General features: G+C 31.3%; 1 long non-coding RNA gene across 1 annotated transcript; it reads left to right on the forward strand.

Annotated features, from left to right (window-relative positions):
- Window positions 1-22,322: 22,322 nt before the first annotated feature.
- On the forward strand, window positions 22,323-23,352 carry LOC138858947 (uncharacterized). Its single transcript, XR_011397983.1, has 2 exons — window positions 22,323-22,459; window positions 22,535-23,352. It is a non-coding gene; the product is annotated as an uncharacterized lncRNA (long non-coding RNA).
- Window positions 23,353-27,293: the final 3,941 nt, after the last annotated feature.

Genomic DNA, 27,293 nt, shown 5'->3' on the forward strand with positions numbered 1-27,293 from the left:
ATGAAGAGCAAGAAACTTGTATACCAGCAAAAGTGTCTTCGCAGTCGGAAGAACTGTACGGGCGCATGCCAGCGAAGGTGTCCTCACAGTCGGAAGAGGAGGAAGCGTGTGTACCAGTACAAGGGTCCTCACAGTCGAAAGAGCAAGAAGCTTGGATACCAGCACAAGTGTCCTTACAGTTGGAAGAGCAGGAACAGGAAGCGTGTATACCATCACAGGTGGAAGATCAGCATAAAATTGAACCTGAAACGGATGACTCTGTGCAAGAAGATCCAGAATTGGAAGGTGCATTACATAAGGTGGAGTTGAACCAATGTACAACGATTGGAGAAATAACTACAGGAAGGCCAGTCACAAAATCATATTGGGCAGAACGGAGCAGTTTAAATTTAGTGTATGGCTGCTTGTATCGAGTATGGAAAAGCGAAAATAGGCAAACCTTCCGAGTACTTATCGTTGTTCCGAGGGTTGGAATTCCTGATGTTCTTAACGTGCAGTACAAATGTCCACGAGGAGGGCACTTAAGAGACATAAAATCCTTGGAGTATTTGAAGCAAAGGTTTTATTGGACTGATACTGAGTATCCGGAAAACGGATGGAATCAACTCCAAGAAGACGAGATGGGGGACATAAAAGCTTTGTGTTTGGTATCGCAAATATGTCTAATCGGGACGATCAGACTTAGGTGGAGGGCAGTGTGACGAACACGGATGATATAACAAAATCGAATCAACGATAAACTGCCAGAAGCAGCTAGTTAGCGAATTCGTAGTTGTCAGAATGTTCTAGAAGCAACGTTTTGTTACAGATTTACTATATAAGGGCTGCCGGATTGTGCAGCAAACACAGTTCTAGTTAGAATGTTGTCGTGATAAGAACAATTGAGACATAAGCAAGAAGTTGTAAGCTCTAATAACGAGCAATAAGTGTTAAGTTGTTGGAATAAGAAATAAAGATAAGTGTGTAGCCATTAAATTGGGACTTTTATTTATCAATCCAGTGATCGAAGTCAAGAGTGAGTTACAGGTAGACGGTTTATCGAGAAATCCGTTACAATAGTTTCAAAAGATACTATCGATAGTATCGGTAGTTTTTCCCTATGAAATCTCATGTTATTTTTATGAAATAATGTTTGCATTTATTTATAAACAAAACATGAAGAATAACGCAAAAAACAAAAATTAATTAAAATGATATTCGTTTATATGCATTAGTCTCTGGGTGTATGTATGAGTATGTACATATATTGTGAAATTCAATCACAGCAGAATGTTTAAATATGTAATATGTTTCAGTTTCATAATTGGATTCCCCATAATCATTAGTACGAAATAAAATGGAGGTTTATTTTACAATAATTATTTTTCCACGGCTTTTTATTCGTATTAAAATACTGGAAAACTGTGGCGTTAAAAATTCTGAATTCCATTTGCACGTATTACTAAGTGAGGTTATGTGCGACCGGCATTTCAGAACATTATACAACAACATTCCTTCTAACGCTTTCAAACACCTCAATAAAGTGTAAAAAATAATTTGAAACCACGTGCGCAGATCCAAGCCTAGAATGAAAAGATGATGTTAAGGCTACCATGCCAAAAATTAGACTTCGCATTTGGTATTAGCAGACTATATCATTATGTAGCTATATAAATTGAAATTTTATAATTTTATGAAAATTTTTGGTAAGTCTAGTTAAGGCATAAACCATCGATAGTCAAAATAAACTACCGATAGTAAAACGAAAATAAAACTATAAATTCTTATCATTCTTTCAAACGCATCCAACACTTAATTAAAGTGTAAAAAATAGTTAAATTTAATAATTTGTTTTTTAAGAATATGCAACCAGTCAAGCCAAGAATGAAAAGATGGTTTTAAGCCTAACTTGTTATCCAAAAATAAACTTCACATATGGAACTACCAAATTAAATTGTTATGTAGCTATATAAAGTGAAACTTTGCAGTTTTATGAAAATTGTTGATAAGCCTAGTTAAGGCATAAACCATCGATAGTCAAAATAAACTATCGATAGTGAGACGAAAATAATATCGATAGTCCCATTGATTGTTTTCCAGCTCTATCTGTTACAATGCATCTAATTTTCGAAAGCTTTACTCTTTAAGAATTGTTTTCAACGTTTCTGCTACATTATCGGCCGTATGACGTTGAGATAACTGTCTGGTGCCAATAGCACAATTTTCGAATGTAGTTCTTTCTAAAAAATGAACGGTTACACCAAGAAAGGACCGTTCTGCCATTGTTTCGGCCCAAATATCGAAAGGTAAGCACAGTGTAGATACCTTTTGAATCCTCTGTTGAAACATTTCCGCCAACGTGCAATATTTTTCCCACAGCTTTTTTTTAACTATTAAATGGCACTGTATATAGAGGGGCTACCTCTTTCATGAGTATTAGAAAACCTTCTCCTTCTACGATATGAAAGGGTCTCATGTCCTAACTGATGAAGATTAAAATGCACGCAATTATTTCATTTGTTTTCGCGCGGCCTTCTGCAGAAAGATTTTTTAAGTTAAACTTTGTTAGGACTACCTTATGGTGAATATATGTACAACTATGTACCTTTATAAAACCCTATATTTTCGAAAGATGCTGTTATAGCATTACCGTCGCTTCTATTTCTATATCATAATCTATTCCCTTTAATTTGCGTCTGTAATTACTTTTCAAAATCAATCAAAAAACAAAATTTAATTTGCTTTGCTTGCGGAAAAAATGTGATCATGTAAACGTTTCATAAGCTTACAATAAATATACATATAGTTAATGGTACAATTATTTACTTGTTCTTACATTAAAATCCCGTTATCACAAAAATGAAAATAGTAATGTACATTTTTGTTTTTGTATTTTGAACTTAAGAATATAAAGAAGAAATACATACATTACTTATTTACATTGTGTTTTTACTTCACTTAAAAAAATATGTCGGGTGAACGCAGACTTTATTGGCTATGTGTATATAAGTAGATCACAAAACAACACTGTTATACTTACTTAGAAAGTTTATTACACTTTTCTAAAATAATATTATGAGATTTTAGATGTAAGTTCGATGTGTTGCCACAATATGGCACATTGTTGTGGCAACGTTGACATGACACCAATGTCTTGTCTTTCTTGGAGAAATACTTCCGAAGTCGGGGCCATAAGAAACATACTACAAGTATGTATAAATAAAACCAACACAATTGCGCAATAACTTTTTATACTTAGAGCTCTGTATTATTAAACGTGTGGAGTATGTTCTTAACGTCTACCAGCTTTTTCGGCGTTTTGTTTGTAAAGATAGAAACGTTTCTATCTTGGCTGTGTTCGTGCGAATACGTTCGACAGTGGATGGCAATGTTTGCACGAACATAATTTGTGAAAAATGTTTCTAGTGTGCGCATATGTCAAGATGTCTAAGCAAATATTTTAGAAAATATTTTTATTTCGAAATAAACATGTAATAAAGACATCAAAGCAATGACTGTGTCTTTATACACCGACATGTTTCCTTGCTGAAAATTTTCTACAAATGATGTTCGCAAGCCATGTGAATGGTTTAATTAAACAAACTACATTATGAAAAATAAATATAATTCCAACACGTCATAATTAAAATAAAAATAAAATGTTGTTCTTGAATCACAATAGTTACGAAATTTAGTTGATTTGTTTTTATTTTTTTTACTTTCACCTGATTGAGTTTTTACAAAACATAAAAACCGACAATCGATTACTATCTATAATGATCTCTATAAGTAAATTGTCAGTATTGTAACGGATTTCTCGATAAATCGTCTACCTGTAACTCACTCTTGAGTTCGATCACTGGATTGTTAAATAAAAGTCCCAATTTAATGGCTACACACTTATCTTTATTTCTAATTCCAACAACTTAACACTTATTGCTCGTTATTCGAGCTTACAACTTCTTGCTTATTTCTCAATTGTTCTTATCACGACAACACTCTAACTAGAACTGTCCTTGCTGCACAATCCGGCAGCCCTTATATAGTAAATCTGTAACAAAACATTGCTTCTAGAACATTCTGGCAACTACGAATTCGCTAACTAGTTGCTTCTGGCAGTTTATCGTTGATTCGATTTTGTTCTATCATCCGTGTTCGTCACAGTATATTCAAAATGGAAAACAAAGGTACGAAAGCGTTACAAATTAAATATTTTCAGGTAATTTCTTTTACTTGTATATAATTACATGTTACATTTTTAGAATCATTGCGGGCAGCAACTAAATGCGTTGAAAGGTCGTATCATGCTCACCTGCCAAATGCAAGGAGGGAAGTCTTTATCAAAAAGAAGTACGATAAAAATGTGGGTTCGAAATAAAAAGTAAATTGAATAAAGCAAAAACAAGGAACAAAAGTACAGTAACGTAACAGTGTATTGCAGTTACGGAAACAAAAAAAAACCCTTTAACTTACACGTATGTACATGTGTAAACCAACAAAGTGCTGTTAAAAAGTAAAATTCCATACGTGCATATATAAATGCAAAATAAGTGCAGTGCTGTTCATATACAAGTACACATATAACTAAAAGCCCACGAATGATGTAAAACAATATAAAAAAAGTACAATAAATATTAAAAACACATAAAACAATACAAAGGGTCGGCTTTGGTATACCGTCCCAGGCTTTCGTGGATATAATGGGTATGAGCAGGTCGAGGAGATCCTCCAGATCAAGAATATATAATATATAGCTATAGCCGCAGGGAACTTATAGTTTTCGAGATATTTACGTTTAAAGTTGAAAATTTCAACTATTTACGTACGTATTTTTTCGATATAAAGTGAATTATACACTTATATTTTTCACTCCACTAACACTTCACTAATTCGTTTTTAAAAAATTTGTTTATATTATATGCTGCAAAAATAGCTTTATTTCAATATTTAAATCATTCTTCAACTTTATTAATTTTTACAATAACAAAAGGGTTATAAATGTCAAAAAACCAGTGTTGCCATACTAATATATTTTGAAAATTAAGAAAAATAAAATAAAAAGAGAGATTATACCCTAGATACAGGAACCATAATTGTTGATGGACACTAATAAATCTTTTATTTCTCTTCATTTGATAAACTCCTGTGTTGGGCTGGCCAGGATTATTTTTTTTTAAACGCGGCCGAAGGCCGAAAACTCCAAAAGAATTTCTGCGCGAAAAAACCTTGGTACACAACGGTGTTGGACCGACCAGGGTTATTTTTTGGAAGCGCGGCCGAATGCCGCCAACGCATAAAGAAGTTCTGCGCGAAAAAACTTTGGTACACCCCGGTGTTGCAACATCTATTTATCAAATATACAATAATATAATTAATTTTTCAGTAAAAGTAATTTTTATTTGTAAGTTATAAATAAATGTATGCTATATCGACCATTCCTTTTACATGCAGTATTTGCAAGGCCAAAAAAGATTTTAGATGTTTATTTTAAAATCATACAGTTATCCGATTCATTCAAGATTTTATAAAAATGTTTCTATATATTCCTTAAATATTGAAAAAAATAATTATAAAAATGTGTAAAGAAATATCTTTGATGCTGACCAAACTAAACAGAATTCGAGTAGGGCAATTTTATAAGAAAACAAATTTTTCGAACCTTATTAAAAAAAAGGTATACTACTTTTGATTAGTAGCATATATATCTAGAAAATAAAACAAAAGATTACAAGAATATCATTTTTACAGAATTTATTAAAAACCACCCCTAAATCAGTCAAACAAAACTATCGATAGTCAGACCACTTGATAGTGTGACGAACACGGATGATAGAACAAAATCCAATCAACGATAAACTGCCAGAAGCAGCTAGTTAGTGAATTCGTAGTTGCCAGAATTTTCTAGAAGCAATGTTTTGTTAAAGATTTACTATATAAGGGCTGCCGGATTGTGCAGCAAACACAGTTCTAGTTAGAATGTTGTCGTGATAAGAACAATTGAGACATAAGCAAGAAGTTGTAAGCTCTAATAACGAGCAATAAGTGTTAAGTTGTTGGAATTAGAAATAAAGATAAGTGTGTAGCCATTAAATTGGGACTTTTATTTATCAATCCAGTGATCGAAGTCAAGAGTGAGTTACAGGTAGACGATTTATCGAGAAATCCGTTACAATAGTTTCAAAAGATACTATCGATAGTATCGGTAGTTTTTCCCTATGAAATCTCATGTTATTTATATGAAATAATGTTTGAATTTATTTATAAAAAAAAACATGAAGAATAACGCAAAAAAAAAATTAATTAAAATAAAATTCGTTTATATGCATTAGTCTCTTGGTGTATGTATGAGTATGTACATATGTACATATATTGTGAAATTCAATCACAGCAGAATGTTTAAATATGTAATATGTTTCAGTTTCATAATTTGATTCCCCATAATCAGTAGTACGAAATAAACTGGAGGTTTTTTTACAATAATTATTTTTCCACGGTTTTTTATTCGTATTAAAATACTGGAAAACTGTGGCGTTAAAAATTCTGAATTCCATTTGCACGTATTAATAAGTGAGGTTATGTGCAACCGGCAGTTCAGAACATTAAAAATTCCTACCTAATGTAAATATTTCTGCAACATTCCTTCTAACGCTTTCAACACCTCAATAAAGTGTAAAAAATAATTTGAAACCACGTGCGCAGATCCAAGCCTAGAATGAAAAGATGATGTTAAGGCTACCATGCCAAAAAGTAGACTTCACATTTGGTATTAGCAGAGTATATCTGTGTGTATGTAGCTATATAAATTGAAATTTTATAATTTTATGAAAATTGTTGGTAAGTCTAGTTAAGGCATAAACCATCGATAGTCAAAATAAACTACCGATAGTAAGATGAAAATAAAACTATAAATTTTTATCATACTTTCTAACTTAATTAAAGTGTAAAAAATAGTTAAATTTAATAATTTGTTTTTTAAGAATATGCAACCAGTCAAGCCAAGAATGAAAAGATGGTTTTAAGCCTAACTTGTTATCCAAAATTAAACTTCACATCTGGAACTACCAAACTAAATTGTTATGTAGCTATATAAAGTGAAATTTTGCAGTTTTATGAAAATTGTTGATAAGCCTAGTTAAGGCATAAACCATCGATAGTCAAAATAAACTATCGATAGTGAGACAAAAAAAATATCGATAGTCCCATTGATTGTTTTCCAGCTATATCTGTTACAATGCATCTAATTTTCGGAAGCTTTACTCTTTAAGAATTGTTTTCAACGTTTCTGCTACATTATCGGCCGTATGACGTTGAGATAACTGTCTGGTGCCAATAGCACAATTTACGAATGTAGTTCTTTCTAAAAAATGAACGGTTACACCAAGAAAGGACCGTTCTGCCATTGTTTCGGCCCAAATATCGAAAGGTAAGCACAGTGTAGATACCTTTTGAATCCTCTGTTGAAACATTTCCGCCAACGTGCAATATTTTTCCCACAGTTTTTTTTCTAAACTATTAAATGGCACTGTATATAGAGGGGCTACCTCTTTTATCAGTATTAGAAAACCCTCTCCTTCTACGATATGAAAGCGTCTCATGTCCTAACTGATGAAGATTAAAATGCACGCAATTATTTCATTTGTTTTCGCGCGTATATCATAATCTATTCCCTTTAATTTGCGTCTGTAATTACTTTACAAAATCAATCAAAAAACAAAATTTAATTTGCTTTGCTTGCGGAAATAATGTGACCATGTAAACGTTTAATAAGCTTACAATAAATATACACATACTTAATGGTGCCTATGTTTACTTGTTCTTACACTAAAATACCGTTATCACAAAAATGAAAATAGGAATGTACATTTTTGTTTTTGCATTTTGAACTTAAGAATATAAAGAAGAAATACATGCATTATCTATTTACATTGTGTTTTTACTTCACTTAAAAAAATTTGTCGGGTGAACGCAGACTTTATTGTGTTTCTGTGTGTGTGCTCTGTATTATTAAACGTGTGGAGTATGATCTTAACGTCTACCAGCTTTTTTTAAGAATTTGAAACGACAACAATTGCAGTGTGGGCCGTTTATTCCGTGTTGCTCACAGAAATAAGTTCTGGTATTCCGATGCAAGTACTTGTTTTTCGATACCTACTTGAATCGCAGTAAAAAGTGTCGATTACAAAAATACTTGGAAAAGCAGGCTAGACGAATTTGTTCGACAAAGTTTTCGTCGTTGGTGGAGGTGTTCATGTCCACATTTCATGTTCGGCGTTTTGTTCGATAAAGATAGAAACGTTTCTATCTTGGCTGTGTTTGTGCGAATACGTTCGACAGTGGATGGCAATGTTCGCATGAACATAATTTGTGAAAAATGTTTCTAATGTGCGCATATGTCATGATGTCTAAGCAAATATTTTAAAAAATATTTTTATTTCGAAATAAACATGTAATAAAGACATCAAAGCAATGACTGTGTCTTTATACACCGACATGTTTCCTTGCTGAAATTTTTCTACAAATGATGTTCGCAAGCCATGTGAATGGTTTAAATAAATAAATATAATTCCAATACGTCATAATTAAAATAAAAATAAAATGTTGTTCTTGAATCACAATAGTTACGAAATTTAGTTGAATTTGTTTTTATTTTTTTTACTTTCACCTGATTGAGTTTTTACAAAACATAAAAACCGACAATCGATTATTATCTATAATGATCTCTATAAGTGAATTCTCAGTATTGTAACGGATTTCTCGATAAATCGTCTACCTGTAACTCACTTTTGAGTTCGATCACTGGATTGTTAAATAAAAGTCACAATTTAATGGCTACATTATGGTTATAATTCCAACAACTTAACACTTATTGCTCGTTATTCGAGCTTACAACTTTTTGCTTATGTCTCAATTGTTCTTCTCACGACAACACTCTAACTAGAACTGTCCTTGCTGCACAGTCCGGCAGCCCTTATATAGTAAATCTGTAACAAAACATTGCTTCTAGAACATTCTGGCAACTACGAATTCGCTAACTAGTTGCTTCTGGCAGTTTATCGTTGATTCGATTTTGTTCTATCATCCGTGTTCGTCACAGTATATTCAAAATGGAAAACGAAGGTACGAAAGCGTTACAAATTAAATATTTTCAGTTAATTTCTTTTACTTGTATATAATTACATGTTACATTTTTAGAATCATTGCGGGCAACGACGAAGCAGATAGAAGAGCTGGAGGATAGAGCTTGGTCAGCAACTAAATGCGTTGAAAGGTCGTATCATGCTCACCTGCCAAATGCAAGGAGGGAAGTCTTTATCAAAAAGAAGTACGATAAAAATATGGGTTCGAGATAAAAAGTAAATTGAATAAAGCAAAAACAAGGAACAAAAGTACAGTAACGTAACAGTGTATTGCAGTTACGGAAACAAAAAAACCCTTTAACTTACACGTATGTACATGTGTAAACCAACAAAGTGCTGTTAAAAAGTAAAATTCCATACGTACATATATAAATGCAAAATAAGTGCAGTGCAGTTCATATACAAGTACACATATAACTAAAAGCCCACGAATGATGTAAAACAATATAAAAAAAGTACAATAAATATTAAAAACACATAAAACAATACAAAGGGTCGGCTTTAGTATACCGTCCCAGGCTTTCGTGGATATAATGGGTATGAGCAGGTCGAGGAGTTCCTCCAGATCAAGAATATATAATGTATAGCTATAGCCGCAGGGAACTTATAGTTTTTGAGATATTTACGTTTAAAGTTGAAAATTTCAACTATTTACGTACGTATTTTTTCGATATAAAGTGAATTATACACTTATATTTTTCACTCCACTAACACTTCACTATTTCGTTTTTAAAAAATTTGTTTTTATTATATGCTGCAAAAATAGCTTTATTTCAATATTTAAATCATTCTTCAACTTTATTAATTTTAACAATAACAAAAGGGTTACAAATGTCAAAAAACCAGTGTTGCCATACTAATATATTTTGAAAACGAAGAAAACTAAAATAAAAAGAGAGATTATACCCTAGATACAGTAACCATAATTGTTGATGGACACTAATAAATCTTTAATTTCTCTTCATTTGATAAACTCCTGTGTTGGGCTGGCCAGGGTTATTTTTTTTTTAAACGCGGCCGAAGGCCGAAAACTCAAAAAGAATTTCTGCGCGAAAAAACCTTGGTACACCCCGGTGTTGGACAGACCAGGGTTATTTTTTTGAAGCGCGGCCGAATGCCGCCAACGCATAAAGAAGTTCTGCGCGAAAAAACTTTGGTACACCCCGGTGTTGCAACATCTATTTATCAAATATAATATAATTAATTTTTCAGGAAAAGTAATTTTTATTTGTAAGTTATAAATAAATGTATGCTATATCGACCAATCCTTTTACATGCAGTATTTGCAAGGCCAAAAAAGATTTTGGATGTTTATTTTAAAATCATACAGTTATCCGATTCATTAAAGATATTATAAAAATGTTTCTATATATTCCTTAAATATTGAACAAAATACTTATAAAAATTTTTAAAAAAATATCTTCGATGCTGACCAAACTAAACAGAATTCGAGTAGGGCAATTTTATAAGAAAACAAATTTTTCGAACCTAATTAAAAAAAGGTATACTACTTTTGATTAGTAGCATATATGTCTAGAAAATAAAACAAAAGATTACAAGAATATCATTTTTACAAAATTTATTAAAAATCACCCCTAAATCAGTCAAATAAAACTATCGATAGTCAGACCACTCGGTAGTTTCAAAAGATACTATCGATAGTATCGGTAGTTTTTCCCTATGAAATCTCATGTTATTTATATGAAATAATGTTTGAATTTATTTAGAAAACAAAACATGAAGAATAACGCAAAAAAAAAATTAATTAAAATAATATTCGTTTATATGCATTAGTCTCTTGGTGTATGTATGAGTATGTACATATGTACATATATTGTGAAATTCAATCACAGCAGAATGTTTAAATATGTAATATGTTTCAGTTTCATAATTTGATTCCCCATAATCAGTAGTACGAAATAAAATGGAGGTTTTTTTACAATAATTATTTTTCCACGGTTTTTAATTCGTATTAAAATACTGGAAAACTGTGGCGTTAAAAATTCTGAATTCTATTTGCACGTATTAATAAGTGAGGTTATGTGCAACCGGCGCTGAACATTAAAAATTCCTACCTAATGTAAATATTTCCGCAACATTCCTTTTAACGCTTTCAACACCTCATTAAAGTGTAAAAAATAATTTGAAACCACGTGCGCAGATCCAAGCCTAGAATGAAAAGATGATGTTAAAGCTACCATGCCAAAAATTAGACTTCACATTTGGTATTAGCAGACTATATCATTATGTAGCTATATTAATTGAAATTTTATAATTATATGAAAATTGTTGGTAAGTCTAGTTAAGGCATAAACCATCGATAGTCAAAATAAACTACCGATAGTAAGACGAAAATAAAACTATAAATTTTTATCATTCTTTCTAACGCATCCATTCACTTAATTAAAGTGTAACAAATAGTTAAATTTAATAATTTGTATAATATTTTAAGAATATGCAACCAGTCAAGCCAAGAATGAAAAGATGGTTTTAAGCCTAACTTGTTATCCAAAATTAAACTTCACATCTGGAACTACCAAACTAAATTGTTATGTAGCTATATTAAGTGAAATTTTGCAGTTTTATGAAAATTGTTGATAAGCCTAGTTAAGGCATAAACCATCGATAGTCAAAATAAACTATCGATAGTGAGACGAAAAAAAATATCGATAGTCCCATTGATTGTTTTCCAGCTCTATCTGTTACAATGCATCTAATTTTCGGAAGCTTTACTCTTTAAGAATTGTTTTCAACGTTTCTGCTAGATTATCGGCCGTATGACGTTAAGATAACTGTCTGGTGCCAATAGCACAATTTACGAATGTAGTTCTTACTAAAAAATGAACGGTTACACCAAGAAAGGACCGTTCTGCCATTGTTTCGGCCCAAATATCGAAAAGTAAGCACAGTGTAGATACCTTTTGAATCCTGTGTTGAAACATTTCCGCCAACGTGCAATATTTTTCCCACAGTTTTTTTTCTAAACTATTAAATGGCACTGTATATAGAGGGGCTACCTCTTTTATCAGTATTAGAAAACCCTCTCTTTCTACGATATGAAAGGGTCTCATGTCCTAACTGATGAAGATTAAAATTCCCTTTAATTTGCGTCTGTAATTACTTTACAAAATCAATCAAAAAACAAAATTTCATTTGCTTTGCTTGCGGAAAAAATGTGACCATGTAAACGTTTCATAAGCTTACAATAAATATACACATACTTAATGGTGCCTATGTTTACTTGTTCTTACACTAAAATCCCGTTATCACAAAAATGAAAATAGGAATGTACATTTTTGTTTTTGCATTTTGAACTTAAGAATATAAAGAAGAAATACATGCATTACCTATTTACATTGTGTTTTTACTTCACTTAAAAAAATATGTCGGGTGAACGCAGACTTTATTGTGTTTCTGTGTGTGTGCTCTGTATTATTAAACGTGTGGAGTGTGTTATTAACGTCTACCAGCTTTTTTTAAGAATTTGAAACGACGACAATTGCAGTGTGGGCGGTTCATTCCGTGTTGCTCACAGAAATAAGTTCTGGTATTCCGATGCAAGTACTTGTTTTTCGATACCTACTTGAATCGAAGTAAAAAGTGTTCGACAGTGGATGGCAATGTTCGCATGAACATAATTTGTGAAAAATGTTTCTAATGTGCGCATATGTCATGATGTCTAAGCAAATATTTTAAAAAATATTTTTATTTCGAAATAAACATGTAATAAATATATCAAAGCAATGACTGTGTCTTTATACACCGACATGTTTCCTTGCTGAAAATTTTCTACAAATGATGTTCGCAAGCCATGTGAATGGTTTAATTAAACAAACTACATTATGAAAAATAAATATAATTCCAATACGTCATAATTAAAATAAAAATAAAATGTTGTTCTTGAATCACAATAGTTACGAAATTTAGTTAAATTTGTTTTTATTTTTTTTACTTTCACCTGATTGAGTTTTTACAAAACATAAAAACCGACAATCGATTATTATCTATAATGATCTCTATAAGTGAATTGTCAGTATTGTAACGGCTTTCTCGATAAATCGTCTACCTGTAACTCACTCTTGAGTTCGATCACTGGATTGTTAAATAAAAGTCACAATTTAATGGCTACACACTTATCTTTATTTCTAATTCCAACAACTTAACACTTATTGCTCGTTATTCGAGCTTACAACTTTTTGATTATGTCTCAATTGTTCTTCTCACGACAACACTCTAACTAGAACTGTCCTTGCTGCACAGTCCGGCAGCCCTTATATAGTAAATCTGTAACAAAACATTGCTTCTAGAACATTCTGGCAACTACGAATTCGCTAACTAGTTGCTTCTGGCAGTTTATCGTTGATTCGATTTTGTTCTATCATCCGTGTTCGTCACAGTATATTCAAAATGGAAAACGAAGGTACGAAAGCGTTACAAATTAAATATTTTCAGTTAATTTCTTTTACTTGTATATAATTACATGTTACATTTTTAGAATCATTGCGGGCAACGACGAAGCAGATAGAAGAGCTGGAGGATAAAGCTTGGTCAGCAACTAAATGCGTTGAAAGGTCGTATCATGCTCACCTGCCAAATGCAAGGAGGGAAGTCTTTATCAAAAAGAAGTACGATAAAAATATGGGTTCGAAATAAAAAGTAAATTGAATAAAGCAAAAACAAGGAACAAAAGTACAGTAACGTAACAGTGTATTGCAGTTACGGAAACAAAAAAAACCCTTTAACTTACACGTATGTACATGTGTAAACCAACAAAGTGCTGTTAAAAAGTAAAATTCCATACGTACATATATAAATGCAAAATAAGTGCAGTGCAGTTTATATACAAGTACACATATAACTAAAAGCCCACGAATGATGTAAAACAATATAAAAAAAGTACAATAAATATTAAAAACACATAAAACAATACAAAGGGTCGGCTTTAGTATACCGTCCCAGGCTTTCGTGGATATAATGGGTATGAGCAGGTCGAGGAGTTCCTCCAGATCAAGAATATATAATGTATAGCTATAGCCGCAGGGAACTTATAGTTTTCGAGATATTTACGTTTGAAGTTGAAAATTTCAACTATTTACGTACGTATTTTTTCGATATAAAGTGAATTATACACTTATATTTTTCACTCCACTACCACTTCACTATTTCGTTTTTAAAAAATTTGTTTTTATTATATGCTGCAAAAATAGCTTTATTTCAATATTTAAATCATTCTTCAACTTTATTAATTTTAACAATAACAAAAGGGTTATAAATGTCAAAAAACCAGTGTTGCCATACTAATATATTCTGAAAATTAAGAAAAATAAAATAAAAAGAGAGATTATACCCTAGATACAGGAACCATAATTGTTGATGGACACTAATAAATCTTTAATTTCTCTTCATTTGATAAACTCCTGTGTTGGGCTGGCCAGGGTTATTTTTTTTTAAACGCGGCCGAAGGCCGAAAACTCAAAAAGAATTTCTACGCGAAAAAACCTTGGTACACCCCGGTGTTGGACAGACCAGGGTTATTTTTTTGAAGCGCGGCCGAATGCCGCCAACGCATAAAGAAGTTCTGCGCGAAAAAACTTTGGTACACCCCGGTGTTGCAACATCTATTTATCAAATATAATATAATTAATTTTTCAGGAAAAGTAATTTTTATTTGTAAGTTATAAATAAATGTATGCTATATCGACCATTCCTTTTACATGCAGTATTTGCAAGGCCAAAAAAGATTTTGGATGTTTATTTTAAAATCATACAGTTATCCGATTCATTAAAGATATTATAAAAATGTTTCTATATATTCCTTAAATATTGAACAAAATACTTATACAAATTTTTAAAAAAATATCTTCGATGCTGACCAAACTAAACAGAATTCGAGTAGGGCAATTTTATAAGAAAACAAATTTTTCGAACCTAATTAAAAAAAGGTATACTACTTTTGATTAGTAGCATATATGTCTAGAAAATAAAACAAAAGATTACAAGAATATCATTTTTACAAAATTTATTAAAAATCACCCCTAAATCAGTCTAATAAAACTATCGATAGTCAGACCACTCGGTAGTTTCAAAAGATACTATCGATAGTATCGGTAGTTTTTCCCTATGAAATCTCATGTTATTTTTATGAAATAATGTTTGCATTTATTTAGAAAACAAAACATGAAGAATAACGCAAAAAACAAAAATTAATTAAAATGATATTCGTTTATATGCATTAGTCTCTGGCTGTATGTATGAGTATGTACATATGTACATACATATATTGTGAAATTCAATCACAGCAGAATGTTTAAATATGTAATATGTTTCAGTTTCATAATTTGATTCCCCATAATCATTAGTACGAAATAAAATGGAGGTTTTTTTACAATAATTATTTTTCCACGGTTTTTAATTCGTATTAAAATACTGGAAAACTGTGGCGTTAAAAATTCTGAATTCTATTTGCACGTATTAATAAGTGAGGTTATGTGCAACCGGCACTGAACATTAAAAATTCCTACCTAATGTAAATATTTCCGCAACATTCCTTTTAACGCTTTCAACACCTCATTAAAGTGTAAAAAATAATTTGAAACCACGTGCGCAGATCCAAGCCTAGAATGAAAAGATGATGTTAAAGCTACCATGCCAAAAATTAGACTTCACATTTGGTATTAGCAGACTATATCATTATGTAGCTATATAAATTGAAATTTTATAATTATATGAAAATTGTTGGTAAGTCTAGTTAAGGCATAAACCATCGATAGTCAAAATAAACTACCGATAGTAAGACGAAAATAAAACTATAAATTTTTATCATTTTTTCTAACGCATCCATTCACTTAATTAAAGTGTAACACATAGTTAAATTTAATAATTTGTATAATATTTTAAGAATATGCAACCAGTCAAGCCAAGAATGAAAAGATGGTTTTAAGCCTAACTTGTTATCCAAAATTAAACTTCACATCTGGAACTATCAAACTAAATTGTTATGTAGCTATATAAAGTGAAATTTTGCAGTTTTATGAAAATTGTTGATAAGCCTAGTTAAGGCATAAACCATCGATAGTCAAAATAAACTATCGATAGTGAGACGAAAAAAAATATCGATAGTCCCATTGATTGTTTTCCAGCTATATCTGTTACAATGCATCTAATTTTCGGAAGCTTTACTCTTTAAGAATTGTTTTCAACGTTTCTGCTACATTATCGGCCGTATGACGTTGAGATAACTGTCTGGTGCCAATAGCACAATTTACGAATGTAGTTCTTTCTAAAAAATGAACGGTTACACCAAGAAAGGACCGTTCTGCCATTGTTTCGGCCCAAATATCGAAAGGTAAGCACAGTGTAGATACCTTTTGAATCCTCTGTTGAAACATTTCCGCCAACGTGCAATATTTTTCCCACAGTTTTTTTTCCTAAACTATTAAATGGCACTGTATATAGAGGGTCTACCTCTTTTATCAGTATTAGAAAACCTTCTCCTTCTACGATATGAAAGCGTCTCATGTCCTAACTGATGAAGATTAAAATGCACGCAATTATTTCATTTGTTTTCGCGCGTATATCATAATCTATTCCCTTTAATTTGCGTCTGTAATTACTTTACAAAATCAATCAAAAAACAAAATTTAATTTGCTTTGCTTGCGGAAATAATGTGACCATGTAAACGTTTCATAAGCTTACAATAAATATACACATACTTAATGGTGCCTATGTTTACTTGTTCCTACACTAAAATCCCGTTATCACAAAAATGAAAATAGGAATGTACATTTTTGTTTTTGCATTTTGAACTTAAGAATATAAAGAAGAAATACATGCATTATCTATTTACATTGTGTTTTACTTCACTTAAAAAAATTTGTCGGGTGAACGCAGACTTTATTGTGTTTCTGTGTGTGTGCTCTGTATTATTAAACGTGTGGAGTATGTTCTTAACGTCTACCAGCTTTTTTTAAGAATTTGAAACGACAACAATTGCAGTGTGGGCCGTTTATTCCGTGTTGCTCACAGAAATAAGTTCTGGTATTCCGATGCAAGTACTTGTTTTTCGATACCTACTTGAATCGCAGTAAAAAGTGTCGATTACAAAAATACTTGGAAAAGCAGGCTAGACGAATTTGTTCGACAAAGTTTTCGTCGTTGGTGGAGGTGTTCATGTCCACATTTCATGTTCGGCGTTTTGTTCGATAAAGATAGAAACGTTTCTATCTTGGCTGTGTTTGTGCGAATACGTTCGACAGTGGATGGCAATGTTCGCATGAACATAATTTGTGAAAAATGTTTCTAATGTGCGCATATGTCAAGATGTCTAAGCAAATATTTTAAAAAATATTTTTATTTCGAAATAAACATGTAATAAAGACATCAAAGCAATGACTGTGTCTTTATACACCGACATGTTTCCTTGCTGAAAATTTTCTACAAATGATGTTCGCAAGCCATGTGAATGGTTTAATTAAACAAACTACATTATGAAAAATAAATATAATTCCAATACGTCATAATTAAAATAAAAATAAAATGTTGTTCTTGAATCACAATAGTTACGAAATTTAGTTGAATTTGTTTTTATTTTTTTTACTTTCACCTGATTGAGTTTTTACAAAACATAAAAACCGACAATCGATTATTATCTATAATGATCTCTATAAGTGAATTCTCAGTATTGTAACGGATTTCTCGATAAATCGTCTACCTGTAACTCACTTTTGAGTTCGATCACTGGATTGTTAAATAAAAGTCACAATTTAATGGCTACATTATGGTTATAATTCCAACAACTTAACACTTATTGCTCGTTATTCGAGCTTACAACTTTTTGCTTATGTCTCAATTGTTCTTCTCACGACAACACTCTAACTAGAACTGTCCTTGCTGCACAGTCCGGCAGCCCTTATATAGTAAATCTGTAACAAAACATTGCTTCTAGAACATTCTGGCAACTACGAATTCGCTAACTAGTTGCTTCTGGCAGTTTATCGTTGATTCGATTTTGTTCTATCATCCGTGTTCGTCACAGTATATTCAAAATGGAAAACGAAGGTACGAAAGCGTTACAAATTAAATATTTTCAGTTAATTTCTTTTACTTGTATATAATTACATGTTACATTTTTAGAATCATTGCGGGCAACGACGAAGCAGATAGAAGAGCTGGAGGATAGAGCTTGGTCAGCAGCTAAATGCGTTGAAAGGTGCTATCATGCTCACCTGCCAAATGCAAGGAGGGAAGTCTTTATCAAAAAGAAGTACGATAAAAATGTGGGTTCGAAATAAAAAGTAAATTGAATAAAGCAAAAACAAGGAACAAAAGTACAGTAACGTAACAGTGTATTGCAGTTACGGAAACAAAAAAAAAACCTTTAACTTACACGTATGTACATGTGTAAACCAACAAAGTGCTGTTAAAAAGTAAAATTCCATACGTACATATATAAATGCAAAATAAGTGCAGTGCAGTTCATATACAAGTACACATATAACTAAAAGCCCACGAATGATGTAAAACAATATAAAAAAAGTACAATAAATATTGAAAACACATAAAACAATACAAAGGGTCGGCTTTAGTATACCGTCCCAGGCTTTCGTGGATATAATGGGTATGAGCAGGTCGAGGAGATCCCCCAGATCAAGAATATATAATATATAGATTTAGCCGCAGGGAACTTATAGTTTTCGAGATATTTACGTTTAAAGTTGAAAATTTCAACTATTTACGTACGTATTTTTTCGATATAAAGTGAATTATACACTTATATTTTTCACTCCACTAACACTTCACTAATTCGTTTTTAAAAAATTTGTTTATATTATATGCTGCAAAAATAGCTTTATTTCAATATTTAAATCATTCCTCAACTTTATTAATTTTAACAATAACAAAAGGTTTACAAATGTCAAAAACCCAGTGTTGCCATACTAATAATTACAATAATATAATTAATTTTTCAGGAAAAGTAATTTTTATTTGTAAGTTATAAATAAATGTATGCCATATCGACCATTCCTTTTACATGCAGTATTTGCAAGGCCAAAAAAGATTTTAGATGTTTATTTTAAAATCATACAGTTCACCGATTCATTAAAGATATTATAAAAATGTTTCTATATATTCCTTAAATATTGAACAAAATACTTATAAAAATTTTTAAAAAAATATCTTCGATGCTGACCAAACTAAACAGAATTCGAGTAGGGCAATTTTATAAGAAAACAAATTTTTCGAACCTAATTAAAAAAAGGTATACTACTTTTGATTAGTAGCATATATGTCTAGAAAATAAAACAAAAGATTACAAGAATATCATTTTTACAAAATTTATTAAAAATCACCCCTAAATCAGTCTAATAAAACTATCGATAGTCAGACCACTCGGTAGTTTCAAAAGATACTATCGATAGTATCGGTAGTTTTTCCCTATGAAATCTCATGTTATTTTTATGAAATAATGTTTGCATTTATTTAGAAAACAAAACATGAAGAATAACGCAAAAAACAAAAATTAATTAAAATGATATTCGTTTATATGCATTAGTCTCTGGCTGTATGTATGAGTATGTACATATGTACATACATATATTGTGAAATTCAATCACAGCAGAATGTTTAAATATGTAATATGTTTCAGTTTCATAATTTGATTCCCCATAATCATTAGTACGAAATAAAATGGAGGTTTTTTTACAATAATTATTTTTCCACGGTTTTTAATTCGTATTAAAATACTGGAAAACTGTGGCGTTAAAAATTCTGAATTCTATTTGCACGTATTAATAAGTGAGGTTATGTGCAACCGGCACTGAACATTAAAAATTCCTACCTAATGTAAATATTTCCGCAACATTCCTTTTAACGCTTTCAACACCTCATTAAAGTGTAAAAAATAATTTGAAACCACGTGCGCAGATCCAAGCCTAGAATGAAAAGATGATGTTAAAGCTACCATGCCAAAAATTAGACTTCACATTTGGTATTAGCAGACTATATCATTATGTAGCTATATAAATTGAAATTTTATAATTATATGAAAATTGTTGGTAAGTCTAGTTAAGGCATAAACCATCGATAGTCAAAATAAACTACCGATAGTAAGACGAAAATAAAACTATAAATTTTTATCATTCTTTCTAACGCATCCATTCACTTAATTAAAGTGTAACAAATAGTTAAATTTAATAATTTGTATAATATTTTAAGAATATGCAACCAGTCAAGCCAAGAATGAAAAGATGGTTTTAAGCCTAACTTGTTATCCAAAATTAAACTTCACATCTGGAACTACCAAACTAAATTGTTATGTAGCTATATAAAGTGAAATTTTGCAGTTTTATGAAAATTGTTGATAAGCCTAGTTAAGGCATAAACCATCGATAGTCAAAATAAACTATCGATAGTGAGACAAAAAAAATATCGATAGTCCCATTGATTGTTTTCCAGCTATATCTGTTACAATGCATCTAATTTTCGGAAGCTTTACTCTTTAAGAATTGTTTTCAACGTTTCTGCTACATTATCGGCCGTATGACGTTGAGATAACTGTCTGGTGCCAATAGCACAATTTACGAATGTAGTTCTTTCTAAACAATGAACGGTTACACCAAGAAAGGACCGTTCTGCCATTGTTTCGGCCCAAATATCGAAAGGTAAGCACAGTGTAGATACCTTTTGAATCCTCTGTTGAAACATTTCCGCCAACGTGCAATATTTTTCCCACAGTTTTTTTTCTAAACTATTAAATGGCACTGTATATAGAGGGGCTACCTCTTTTATCAGTATTAGAAAACCCTCTCCTTCTACGATATGAAAGCGTCTCATGTCCTAACTGATGAAGATTAAAATGCACGCAATTATTTCATTTGTTTTCGCGCGTATATCATAATCTATTCCCTTTAATTTGCGTCTGTAATTACTTTACAAAATCAATCAAAAAACAAAATTTAATTTGCTTTGCTTGCGGAAATAATGTGACCATGTAAACGTTTCATAAGCTTACAATAAATATACACATACTTAATGGTGCCTATGTTTACTTGTTCCTACACTAAAATCCCGTTATCACAAAAATGAAAATAGGAATGTACATTTTTGTTTTTGCATTTTGAACTTAAGAATATAAAGAAGAAATCCATGCATTATCTATTTACATTGTGTTTTTACTTCACTTAAAAAAATATGTCGGGTGAACGCAGACTTTATTGTGTTTCTGTGTGTGTGCTCTGTATTATTAAACGTGTGGAGTATGTTCTTAACGTCTACCAGCTTTTTTTAAGAATTTGAAACGACAACAATTGCAGTGTGGGCCGTTTATTCCGTGTTGCTCACAGAAATAAGTTCTGGTATTCCGATGCAAGTACTTGTTTTTCGATACCTACTTGAATCGCAGTAAAAAGTGTCGATTACAAAAATACTTGGAAAAGCAGGCTAGACGAATTTGTTCGACAAAGTTTTCGTCGTTGGTGGAGGTGTTCATGTCACCATTTCATGTTCGGCGTTTTGTTCGATAAAGATAGAAACGTTTCTATCTTGGCTGTGTTTGTGCGAATACGTTCGACAGTGGATGGCAATGTTCGCATGAACATAATTTGTGAAAAATGTTTCTAATGTGCGCATATGTCATGATGTCTAAGCAAATATTTTAAAAAATATTTTTATTTCGAAATAAACATGTAATAAAGACATCAAAGCAATGACTGTGTCTTTATACACCGACATGTTTCCTTGCTGAAAATTTTCTACAAATGATGTTCGCAAGCCATGTGAATGGTTTAATTAAACAAACTACATTATGAAAAATAAATATAATTCCAATACGTCATAATTAAAATAAAAATAAAATGTTGTTCTTGAATCACAATAGTTACGAAATTTAAATGAATTTGTTTTTATTTTTTTTTACTTTCACCTGATTGAGTTTTTACAAAACATAAAAACCGACAATCGATTATTATCTATAATGATCTCTATAAGTGAATTGTCAGTATTGTAACGGATTTCTCGATAAATCGTCTACCTGTAACTCACTTTTGAGTTCGATCACTGGATTGTTAAATAAAAGTCACAATTTAATGGCTACATTATGGTTATAATTCCAACAACTTAACACTTATTGCTCGTTATTCGAGCTTACAACTTTTTGCTAGAACTAGAACTGTCCTTGCTGCACAGTCCGCCAGCCCTTATATAGTAAATCTGTAACAAAACATTGCTTCTAGAACATTCTGGCAACTACGAATTCGCTAACTAGTTGCTTCTGGCAGTTTATCGTTGATTCGATTTTGTTCTATCATCCGTGTTCGTCACTGTATATTCAAAATGGAAAACGAAGGTACGAAAGCGTTACAAATTAAATATTTTCAGTTAATTTCTTTTACTTGTATATAATTACATGTTACATTTTTAGAATCATTGCGGGCAACGACGAAGCAGATAGAAGAGCTGGAGGATAGAGCTTGGTCAGCAGCTAAATGCGTTGAAAGGTCGTATCATGCTCACCTGCCAAATGCAAGGAGGGAAGTCTTTACCAAAAAGAAGTAGGATATAAATGTGGGTTCGAAATAAAAAGTAAATTGAATAAAGCAAAAACAAGGAACAAAAAAAAAACACTTTAACTTACACGTATGTACATGTGTAAACCAACAAAGTGCTGTTAAAAAGTAAAATTACATATGTACATATATAAATGCAAAATAAGTGCAGTGCTGTTCATATACAAGTACACATATAACTAAAAGCCCACGAATGATGCAAAACAATATAAAAAAAGTACAATATATATTAAAAACAATACAAAGGGTCGGCTTTAGTATACCGTCCCAGGCTTTCGTGGATATAATGGGTATGAGCAGGTCGAGGAGATCCTCCAGATCAAGAATATATAATATATAGATTTAGCCGCAGGGAACTTAAAGTTTTCGAGATATTTACGTTTAAAGTTGAAAATTTCAACTATTTACGTACGTATTTTTTCGATATAAAGTGAATTATACAATTATATTTTTCACTCCACTAACACCTAACTAATTCGTTTTTAAAAAAATTGTTTATATTATATGCTTCAAAAATAGCTTTATTTCAATATTTAAATCATTCTTCAACTTTATTAATTTTAACAATAACAAAAGGGTTACAAATGTCAAAAAACCAGTGTTGCCATACTAATATATTTTGAAAACGAAGAAAACTAAAATAAAAAGAGAGATTATACCCTAGATACAGTAACCATAATTGTCGATGGACACTAATAAATCTTTTATTTCTCTTCATTTGTTAAACTCATGTGTTGGACCGACCAGGGTTATTTTTTTGAAGCGCGGCCGAATGCCGCCAACGCATAAAGAAGTTCTGCGCGAAAAAACTTTGGTACACCCCGGTGTTGCAACATCTATTTATCAAATATAATATAATTAATTTTTCAGAAAAAGTAATTTTTATTTGTAAGTTATAAATAAATGTATGCTATATCGACCATTCCTTTTACATGCAGTATTTGCAAGGCCAAACAAGATTTTAGATGGTTATTTTAAAATCATACAGTTATCCGATTCATTCAAGATATTATAAAAATGTTTCTATATATTCCTTAAATATTGAACAAAATAATTATAAAAATTTGTAAAGAAATATCTTTGATGCTGACCAAACTAAACAGAATTCGAGTAGGGCAATTTTATAAGAAAAAAAATTTTCGAATCTTATTGAAAAAGGTATACTACTTTTGATTAGTAGCATATATGTCTAGAAAATAAAACTAAAGATTACAAGAATATTATTTTTACAGAATTTATTAAAAATCACCCCTAAATCAGTCAAACAAAACTATCGATGGTCAGACCACTCGATAGTTTCAAAAGATACTATCGATAGTATCGGTAGTTTTTCCCCATGAAATCTCATGTTATTTTTATGAAATAATGTTTGCATTTATTTATAAAACAAAACATGAAGGATAACGCAAAAAAACAAAAATTAATTAAAATGATATTCGTTTATATGCATTAGTCTCTTGGTGTATGTATGAGTATGTACATATGTACATATATTGTGAAATTCAATCACAGCAGAATGTTTAAATATGTAATATGTTTCAGTTTCATAATTTGATTCCCCATAATCATTAGTACGAAATAAAATGGAGGTTTTTTTACAATAATTATTTTTCCACGGTTTTTTATTCGTATTAAAATACTGGAAAACTGTGGCCTTAAAAATTCTGAATACCATTTGCACGTATTAATAAGTGCGGTTATGTGCAACCGGCATTTTAGACCATTATAAATTGTTACCTAATGTAAATATTTCCGCAACATTCCTGCTAACGCTTTCAACACCTCAATTAAGTGTAAAAAATAATTTGAAACCACTTGCGCAGATCCAAGCCTAGAATGAAACGATGATGTTAAGGCTACCATGCCAATAATTAGACTTCACATTTGGTATTGGCAGACTATATCATTATGTAGCTATATAAATTGAAATTTTATAATTTTATGAAAATTGTTGGTAAGTCTAGTTAAGGCATAAACCATCGATAGTCAAAATAAACTACCGATAGTAAGACGAAAATAAAACTTTAAATTTTTATCATTCTTTCTAACGCATCCAACACTTAATTAAAGTGTAAAAAATAGTTAAATTTAATAATTTGTATAATATTTTAAGAATATGCAACCAGTCAAGCCAAGAATGAAAAGATGGTTTTAAGCCTAACTTGTTATCCAAAATTAAACTTCACATCTGGAACTACCAAACTAAATTGTTATGTCGCTATATAAAGTGAAATTTTGCAGTTTTATGAAAATTGTTGATAAGCCTAGTTAAGGCATAAACCATCGATAGTCAAAATAAACTATCGATAGTGAGACGAAAAAAAATATCGATAGTCCCATTGATTGTTTTCCAGCTATATCTGTTACAATGCATCTAATTTTCGGAAGCTTTGCTCTTTAAGAATTGTTTTCAACGTTTCTGCTACATTATCGGCCGTATGACGTTGAGATAACTGTCTGGTGCCAATAGCACAATTTACGAATGTAGTTCTTTCTAAAAAATGAACGGTTACACCAAGAAAGGACCGTTCTGCCATTGTTTCGGCCCAAATATCGAAAGGTAAGCACAGTGTAGATACCTTTTGAATCCTCTGTTGAAACATTTCCGCCAACGTGCGATAATTTTCCCACAGTTTTTTTTTCTAAACTATTAAATGGCACTGTATATAGAGGGGCTACCTCTTTCATCAGTATTAGAAAACCTTCTCCTTCTACGATATAAAAGGGTCTCATGTCCTAACTGATGAAGATTAAAATGCACGCAAGTATTTCATTTGTTTTCGCGCGGCCTTCTGCAAAACGATTTTTTAAGTTAAACAGTGTTAGGACTACCTTATGGTGAATATATGTACAACTATGTACCTTTATAAAACCCTATATTTTCGAAAGCTGCTGTTATAGCATTACCGTCGCTTCTATTTCTATATCATAATCTATTCCCTTTAATTTGCGTCTGTAATTACTTTACAAAATCAATCAAAAAACAAAATTTCATTTCCTTTGCTTGCGGAAAAAATGTGACCATGTAAACGTTTCATAAGCTTACAATAAATATACATATACTTAATGGTGCAATTATTTACTTGTTCTTACACTAAAATCCCGTTATCACAAAAATGAAAATAGTAATGTACATTTTTGTTTTTGTATTTTGAACTTAAGAATATAAAGAAGAAATACATGCATTACCTATTTACATTGTGTTTTTACTTCACTTAAAAAAATATGTCGGGTGAACGCAGACTTTATTGTGTTTCTGTGTGTGTGCTCTGTATTATTAAACGTGTGGAGTATGTTCTTAACGTCTACCAGCTTTTTTAGGAATTTGAAACGACGACAATTGCAGTGTGGGCGGTTCATTCCGTGTTGCTCACAGAAATAAGTTCTGGTATTCCGATGCAAGTACTTGTTTTTCGATACCTACTTGAATCGAAGTAAAAAGTGTTCGACAGTGGATGGCAATGTTCGCACGAACATAATTTGTGAAAAATGTTTCTAATGTGCGCATATGTCAAGATGTCTAAGCAAATATTTTAAAAAATATGTTTATTTCGAAATAAACATGTAATAAAGACATCAAAGCAATGACTGTGTCTTTATACACCGACATGTTTCCTTGCTGAAAATTTTCTACAAATGATGTTCGCAAGCCATGTGAATGGTTTAATTAAACAAACTACATTATGAAAAATAAATATAATTCCAATACGTCATAATTAAAATAAAAATAAAATGTTGTTCTTGAATCACAATAGTTACGAAATTCAGTTAAATTTGTTTTTATTTTTTTTACTTTCACCTGATTGAGTTTTTACAAAACATAAAAACCGACAATCGATTATTATCTATAATGATCTCTATAAGTGAATTGTCAGTATTGTAACGGATTTCTCGATAAATCGTCTACCTGTAACTCACTCTTGAGTTCGATCACTGGATTGTTAAATAAAAGTCCCAATTTAATGGCTACACACTTATCTTTATTTCTAATTCCAACAACTTAACACTTATTGCTCGTTATTCGAGCTTACAACTTCTTGCTTATGTCTCAATTGTTCTTATCACGACAACACTCTAACTAGAACTGTCCTTGCTGCACAATCCGCCAGCCCTTATATAGTAAATCTGTAACAAAACATTGCTTCTAGAACATTCTGGCAACTACGAGTTCGCTAACTAGTTGATTCTGGCAGTTTATCGTTGATTCGATTTTGTTCTATCATCCGTGTTCGTCACAGTATATTCAAAATGGAAAACAAAGGAACGAAAGCGTTACAAATTAAATATTTTCAGTTAATTTCTTTTACTTGTATATAATTACATGTTACATTTTTAGAATCATTGCGGGCAACGACGAAGCAGATAGAAGAGCTGGAGGATAGAGCTTGGTCAGCAGCTAAATGCGTTGAAAGGTCGTATCATGCTCACCTGCCAAATGCAAGGAGGGAAGTCTTTACCAAAAAGAAGTAGGATATAAATGTGGGTTCGAAATAAAAAGTAAATTGAATAAAGCAAAAACAAGGAACAAAAAAAAACACTTTAACTTACACGTATGTACATGTGTAAACCAACAAAGTGCTGTTAAAAAGTAAAATTACATATGTACATATATAA

This window comes from Bactrocera oleae, chromosome 2, assembly GCF_042242935.1.
Source record: "Bactrocera oleae isolate idBacOlea1 chromosome 2, idBacOlea1, whole genome shotgun sequence".
In the NCBI taxonomy this organism is placed as follows: Eukaryota; Metazoa; Arthropoda; class Insecta; order Diptera; family Tephritidae; genus Bactrocera; species Bactrocera oleae.